This window comes from Pristiophorus japonicus, chromosome 7 (genome assembly GCF_044704955.1).
Source record: "Pristiophorus japonicus isolate sPriJap1 chromosome 7, sPriJap1.hap1, whole genome shotgun sequence".
NCBI classification, from domain to species: domain Eukaryota; kingdom Metazoa; phylum Chordata; class Chondrichthyes; family Pristiophoridae; genus Pristiophorus; species Pristiophorus japonicus.
This window is the reverse complement of record NC_091983.1, coordinates 67,076,567-67,084,614: the sequence shown is the minus strand read 5'-3', so window position 1 is coordinate 67,084,614 and position 8,048 is coordinate 67,076,567.

Sequence of the window (8,048 nt, the reverse complement as noted above, 5' to 3'; positions counted from 1 at the left end):
TGTACTAGCCTTAAGATGAGTGAAAGTGGGCCCCACAGAGGGTGATCATTTTTTTTTTATATCTTGATTGGAAGGCAAGTGTTCATGTTTCAACTGAAAGAAAGAAATAAATAAGAATGTAACAACATAAGAAATAGGAGCAGGAGTAGGCCATACAGTCTCTCAAGCCTGCTCCGCCATTTAATACGATCATGGCTGATCCGATCGTGGATTCAGGTCCACTTCCCTGCCCGTTCCTCATAACCCCTTAATCCCTTATCGGTTAAGAAACCGTCTATCTCCGTCTTAAATTTATTCAATGTTCCGGCTTCCACAACTCTCTGAGGCAGCTAATTCCACAGATTTACAACCCTCTGAGACAAGAAATTCCTCCTCATCTCAGTTTTAAATGGGCGGCCCCTTATTCTAAGATCTTGCCCTCTAGTTCTATTCTCCCTTATCAGTGGAAACATCCTTTCTGCATCCACCTTGTCAAGCCCCCTCATAATCTTATACGTTTTGATAAGATCACCTCTCATTCTTCTGAATTCCAATGAGTAGAGGCTTAACCTCCTCAACCTTTCCTCATAAGTCAACCCCCTCATCCCCAGAATCAACCTAGTGAACCTTCTCTGAACTGCCTCCAAAGCAAGAATATCCTTTCGTAAATATGGTAACCAAAACTGCACGCAGTATTCCAGGTGTAGCCTCACCAATACCCTATATAGCTGTAGAAAACTTCCCTGCTTTTATACTCCATCCCCTTTGCAATAAAAGCCAAGATTCTATTGGACTGCCTGATCACTTGCTGTACCTACATACTATCCTTTTGTGTTTCATGCACAAGTACCCCCAGGTCCCGCTGTACTGCAGCACTTTGCAATTTTTCTCCATTTAAATAATAACTTGCTCTTTAATTTTTTCTGCCAAGGTGCATGACCTCACACTTTCCAACATTATACTCTATCTGCCAAATTTTTGCCCACTCACTTAGCCTGTCTGTGTCCTTTTACAGATTTCTTGTGTCCTCCTCACACATTGCTTTTCCTCCCATCTTTGTATCGTCAGCAAACTTGGCTACATTACACGCGGTCCTTTCTTCCAAGTCGTTAATATAGATTGTAAATAGTTGGGGTCCCAGCACTGATCCTTGCGGCACCCCACCAGTTGCTGATTGCCAACCTGAAAATGAATCATTCATCCCAACTTGTAAGTGATTTTGCCCCTGGTGGTGTCGAATCACCCCTCTTAAAATAGTTCTAGACACCAGAATTATAGTCGTGAACAGTAATATACAGTCATAGACAGATCTTTTCGGTCTCCACCATCACGATGCTTTTATTCAAGTTAAAATACACCTGCACCCAGTAAAAACACACCCTGGTAGTGTAATACAAACACAGTACAGCACACAGTCTGGCCTGTTTAAACAGACCCATAACGCGAAGTACCCGCGTCTAAGACACCCCTGCTCAGATTCAAAATTGCGCCACTGAAATCTGTTCAACAGAAATGCGTATGCTTATGATTCTTGTAAAAACCTCCCCACTAAAACCCCTAAGGCTTGGTTGGGACGCTGACACCCTTTCACACTATGCAATGGTCTTAAAGATGCATGGGCTGGGCTAAATGCTCACCAATTACCCCTCTGGCTTACTCGCTGCTTCTCCTGATGAGGCATATCGTCTGGGTCTTCAAGTCCAGTCCAAAGGTCAACGTCCCAATCGAAGTAGTAAGGTTCTCTGATGTTTCTTCTCTCCGTCCCAGATGGAGTGCTTAGTCCTCATGTATTGCAAGCAGGCGTAGAAGAGGGGAGAGAGAGTGAGATGGCAGCCAACACTGCCTCTCTTATACTTGCAAAAATGCAACTTCTTCGCGCCAAAAATCCAACTGTCCTTCCCGCCTGATGCTGTGCAACTGAAAAGCAAACTCAAGTCTGTGTCTGCTCCTTTGTCAACTGGGCTATACCTCGATGTGTGGCTCAGACGAGTCTGTGGTAAAGTAGCTTTCCTTTGTCTTTCGATGGCCTGAAACCCCGGCCACTTTTCTTAATGTCTCATGGATGGGTTCCCATTCTATGACAAAAGGCGCCATCAGCCATGGTGTTTCTGCTTTCAGCCATTCTCATTCCCACCCAGCTGATGTGTATTCAAGTTAAACATATTTGGACCTACCCCAGCCAGCTCTTCTGCTGTATCGTGAATATAGTAGCAATGTCCAAAAAGTCCAAAAAGTGTTTTCGCTGAATTCTTACAAACTCTTTGTTTTCTGTTAGCCAATCCTCGATCCATGCTAATATATTACCCCCAACCCTGTGAACTTTTATCTTGTGCAGTAACCTTTTATGTGGCACCTTGTCAAATGCCTTCTGGAAGTCCAAATACACCATATCCACTGATTCCCCTTTATCCACCCTGTTTGTTACATCCTCAAAGAACTCCAGCAAATTTGTCAAACATGACTTCCCCTTCATAAATCCATGCTGACTCTGCCTGACCAAATTATGCTTTTCCAAATGTCCTGCTACTGCTTCTTTACTAATAGACTCCAATATTTTCCTGCTTTTTGTCTGCCTCCTTTTTTAAATAGAGGCGTTACATTTACAGTTTTCCAATCTGCTGGGACCGCCCCAGAATTCAGGGAATTTTGGTAAATTACAACCAATGCATCCACAATCCCTGCCGCTGCTTCTCTAAGACCCTAGGATGCAAGCCATCAGGTCCAGGGGATTTATCCACCTTTAGTCCCATTATCTTACTGAGTACCACCTCCTTAGTGATTGTGATTGTGTTAAGTTCCTCCCCACCGATAGCCCCTTGACTATCCACTGTTGGGATATTGTTTGTGTCCTCTACTGTAAAGACTGATACAAAATATTTGTTCAGAGTTTCTGCCATCTCCATGTTCCCCATTAGCAATTCCCCGGTCTCGTCCTCTAAGGGACCAACATTTACTTTAGCCATTCTTTTCCTTTTTATATACCTATAGAAACTCTTGCTATCTGTTTTTATATTTTGTGCTAGTTTATTTTCATAGTCTATCTTCCCTTTCTTAATCATTTTTTGGTTATTCTTTGCTGGCTTTTAAACGCTTTCCAATCTTCTGTCCTCTCACTAGTTTTGGCCACTTTGTATGCCCTTGTTTTTAATTGGATACCGTCCTTTATTTCTTTAGTTAGCCACGGATGGCTATATTTTCTTTTACACCCTTTTCTCCTCACTGGAATATATTTTTCTTGAGAGTTGTGAAATATCTCCTTAAATGTACGCCACTGTTCATCAACCTTCCAACACTTTAATCTATTTTCCCAGTCCACTTTCGCCAACTCTGCCCTCATACCTTCATAGTCTCCTTTATTTAAGCTTAGTACGCTGGTTTGAGATCCAACTTTCTCATCCTCCATCTGAATTGGAAATTCAATCATGCTATGATCACTCACTCCAAGGGGATCCTTTACTAGGAGAATGTTTATTAATCCTGTCTCATTACACAGGACCAGATCCAAAATCCGGTTTGGTTCCGTTACGAGTGAGTGAGTGAGTGAGTGAGTGAGTGAGTGAGTGAGTGAGTGAGTGAGTGAGTGAGTGAGTGAGTGAGTGAGTGAAAGAAAGAAAGAAAGAAAGAAAGAAAGAAAGAATTAATTAATTAATTAATTAATTAATTAAGTAAGTATAGGCAGCATCAGTGACCTAGTTTACTTTGGGAAATCCAGCATCGTAGGAACCCCGAGTAGCCATACTATGCTGTTAAGTTGAACAGGAAGGTGTTCACATGTGTTTGATCCATGTGCGAACAGCACATTATCTGACATTGCAATGCTAGCCAGGAATAATCCATAGACCTAAAAGTGAGGGCAGTGGTGATCTTGCCCACTAGGGTTGCCTAGGATGGGAAGCTGATCACTGCTGGGGAAGTCAGATGGAGAGGACAAGGTGGCTGGCTGGCTACTGCCGGGTTGGGTCACGTCTGAAACTGGCCATGGAAAGGGCCAAGCAGGGCAGAGAAGTAGCCACTAACAGCATCAGGTAAAGCTAGTTGACCACTAATAGCCTTCAGAAAGGTTGAGAATAAGTTTATGTGGTGCAATATAAGCAGTCAAATGTCTTTCTGCATTCAGGGACAGTGCCAGAACATCGCAGCACATTAAATAACCACCTGGTAATTTAAATTTGGTTTGTATGGACTAGAGTGGCAACTGCAAAGATTTCTGAGTCTAGAAATTGAATATGCATTATTTTTTTATTAATATAAAACCATTTGCTTTTACACAGGACAGGATCTCAATCAATAGAGAAAGGTTATTGAAGGCCAATGGCAGAACCACAGCAAATTGGTGCACCAGCCTCACGAGGATAGGCCCACCGAGCTGCGGACACCGGTTGTGGCCTCAAAGACAGGTTGCCGACGGCGGCAGGGAAGCAAATTTGTTCACTCAGAAGGCCTCAGATGAGGTTGGGAAGACAATGGAGAGGAGGGCAAGTGGAGGCCGGCAGCGAATCCTGCTCCTCCTGGTTCCAGATTACGGTGAGTAAAAAACTTGAAACTTGCCTTTTCAGCGGCAGCCTTTGAAGACTGTTGGTTTGGCCACTGGCCACCTGAAAAAAACTAACCACAGTATTCATGACCCATGTTGTGATCAGTCACAAATGAATTTCACCAATGGGCCTGAAACAGATGTTGGGTCCCCGATTTTCATAAGTAGTGGGCCTAACACCTGTATCAGGCAGGCGACCTGAAGAACTACAGGGGGCCCTAGGCAGTATGATGTGCGGTGCACCTCCAGTGCGAAATATGTACGCGAGCACTGCACAGCATATTAGGTTCTGAGTGTCCACTTTTTGGTCGCATTGAATTTCTCGGCCATAATCTTGAACAAAACCCGTGTCACACACAGACTGCACTTCAATGGCTCTGTGACTTTGAAGGTAAAATCCTGTATCATTATCTTATGCAGCCACCATCGTTACAAAGAGCAGCAGAATGTTAGCAGACATTCAGCCACACATACAAAAAGAACAGGAGAATCAAATACTGTAAATATTGATAAAATGATCGGTCATTGGTTGGTGTTGTGGCACATGCCCGAGGTGTGGGACACTACGGTGAATTGTTGAAAATGGTCTTTGCTCAGAAGTGGATTGATGTTTTACATATTTATTCTGACTGTACAATCTGCACATCAGCCATCAATTTGAGTTAGCACATAATAGAAACGTCTGCTTTGAATTGGCTCCAGTCTTTATCAGCATTTCTTCCAATAGAGTTTATAATTATACTAAATTGTTCATAATCCATTAAAAAGGTTTTGACCTCATCTAAAGCTACAATGCTTAATTCTCTTGCCAATTATGTAATCTACACTAAATACCATGTGTAGATTACTCCATTAAGATGAAGGCATTATCTTTGTTTCTTTTACTTAACTATGTTTTCCTTTCACCACCTTCTGGCATATTTCATTATGGCACTTTCATAACATTGTGAAACCTCCATCCTGCACTTTCAGCAGTGAATCAGGAGCACCAGGCAAAGCTGATGGGTGTCATCATTACCTCCTGAAATAATAACAGGAAGTTACAATGCACTCAATTTGCTTTTCTAAAAATGAGTTGATACTTAGGTTATTCATAGTCAGAATTATACAGCACAGAAGGAGGCCATTCGACCCATTGTGTCTGCTTTTTTTTGGGTATATATCCAATTCTCTTTAGAAAGTTACTACTGAATCTGATTCCACCACCTTTTCAGGCAATGCATTCCAGATCATAACAATTCGCTGCATAAATAAATTCTCATTTCTTCCTGGATTTTTGACAATCATTTTAAATCTGTGTCCTCTGGTTACCAACCCTCCTTCCAGTGGAACAGTTTCTCCCTACCTACTCTATCAAATCTCCTCCTAATTTTGAACTCTATCAAATCTCCCTTTAACCTCTCTAGTCTAAGGAGAATAATCCCAGTTTCTCTAATCTCTCCACGTAACTGAAGTCCCTCATCGCTGGTACTATTCTGGTAAATTTTCTCTACATCCTCTCTGAGGCCCTGACACCCTTCCTGAAGTATGGTACCCAAAATTGGACACGATACTCTAGTGGAGGCCTAACCACTGATTTAGGAAGATTTACTATAACTTCCTTGCTTTTGTACTCTGACTCCATTTATAAAGCCGAGGATCCCGTATGATTTTACAACTTCTCCTGCCACCTTCAAAGATTTGTGCATGTAAACCCTCAGATCTCTCTGTTTCTGTCGCCCTTTCAAATTGTACCATTTAAGTTATATTGCCTCTCCTCAACTTTCCTTCACACTTTTCTACATACAATTTCATCTGTCATGTGTCTGCCCATTTCACCAGTCGCTCTATGTCCCCCTCAAAGCTGCTACTATTCTCCTCACTGTTTACTACATTTCCCATTGCTCATTTATTGTTTTATCCGATAATCTTTGTTTCCAATCCACCTCCACCTTCTTCCTAAAATTAATCCTCTTCCAGTTGAGAATCTTCCCCTTTGATTTTTCCTTGTCCTATTCCATAACTACTCTAAACCTAATGATATTGTAAATGCTCTCCCACTGAAACATGCTCCACTTGGTCTACTTAATTCTCCAGAACTAAATCAAACACTGGTTCCTTCCTCGTTGGGCTGGAAACATACTGCTCAAGAAACTGATCATAATGCAGGAAAACATCAGTGTAAAAGTTGATGTTTTACAAGTGTGAGGGTACAAACGGCAATTTTAGTGCAAGTAAAGGGTTAACTAAGCAATGCTTACATTTCTGTAGCATTATTAAATGTGCACTTTAGCATTCACATAGTCGGGCCATCCAATGGAGCAGTAGCAGCAGCCATCATAGACAGCATTGATTAAGTAGGCATTTAAGCCCTTGCAATAATACACAGGAGTGGACTATAGTTCTTTACTCTGCGGTGTCCCCAACTAGGGGTCGACAGCCTTCCACCAGCCATGCTGCAGCCACTGGGGATGTACTGCGTGACATCAGTAGGACAAGCAAAGGCACACACTAAGAGAATACATACAGGTGATTAGTTGATTTCTTGATGTCAGATGGATAGATGTATACAGTTAGAGGAGGGGTGGCCAGCCACCGTCTCCTACGATGGCAGCTGGCCTCCCCTCCTCCTTCAGTGATGACTGGAGCTCTTCTTCTCTACCAGTGACCTGGCCTCTTCTCCTCCTCCAGCACATGGTGAGTACCATGGCTGTGACCCCCCTGACCTTCCACTCTGAACCCCAGTGGGCCACTGTCCCTCCCAATACCTGCCCCCAACCAAGCCTCAGACTACCTACCATCAAGGGCGCAACTCAGCGCCGAGCCTGCGGCCAACGTCTCGCCGTAGGCAACTAGGCCCATATAGCAGTGCCTGGACCCCCTTGCCACTGGATCAAGACCTTGCTCAGCTAAGCCGGTGTGGTAGCCGGTGTGCAACAACCACCCCACGTTAAAAGAACTCCCGCACAGGCATCTTCCACTCCTTTAATCTGTCCCACCCTGTGACGGGGACTGTGGTTCTCATATTGGACTGTTCAGCCACCTAGAAACTCATTTTAACAGTGGAAGCAAGTCTTCCTTGATTCCAAGGGACTGCCTATGATTACTCTATCATTTTCCAGTGGTATGGAATCTCCAAAGCAGAGAAAATCGCAACTTTGATGACTAGGTGCTGGAAGCGCATATTGAGGGAATCAGCAAGGAGAGAGAATTTATGGCAGGGATGGCTACCTTCCCTAGAAATGCCTGGTGCAGCAGGCATGAGAGGTTAATCGCTAAAAGGGACAATGCAATCTCCTGAACCCCCAGAAATTGATAGGATGTAAGGAAAATGCCAGATCTGAAAGAATTGCTAAGATAAGCCAATAATGATAGTATGCATGATAAACATCTGCTACAAGTAGACATGCAAGAAAGCCTATCCTTTCTGTTGAACCAGTAAGAGGAGATTTACTGGACAGTACCAGACATGGTAGATCCAGGCAGTGTTTGCTTAACTCCATGACAAACGATAACACAAAAATCCTAAGGGGGGGCATGGAATGAAATCTAAGCC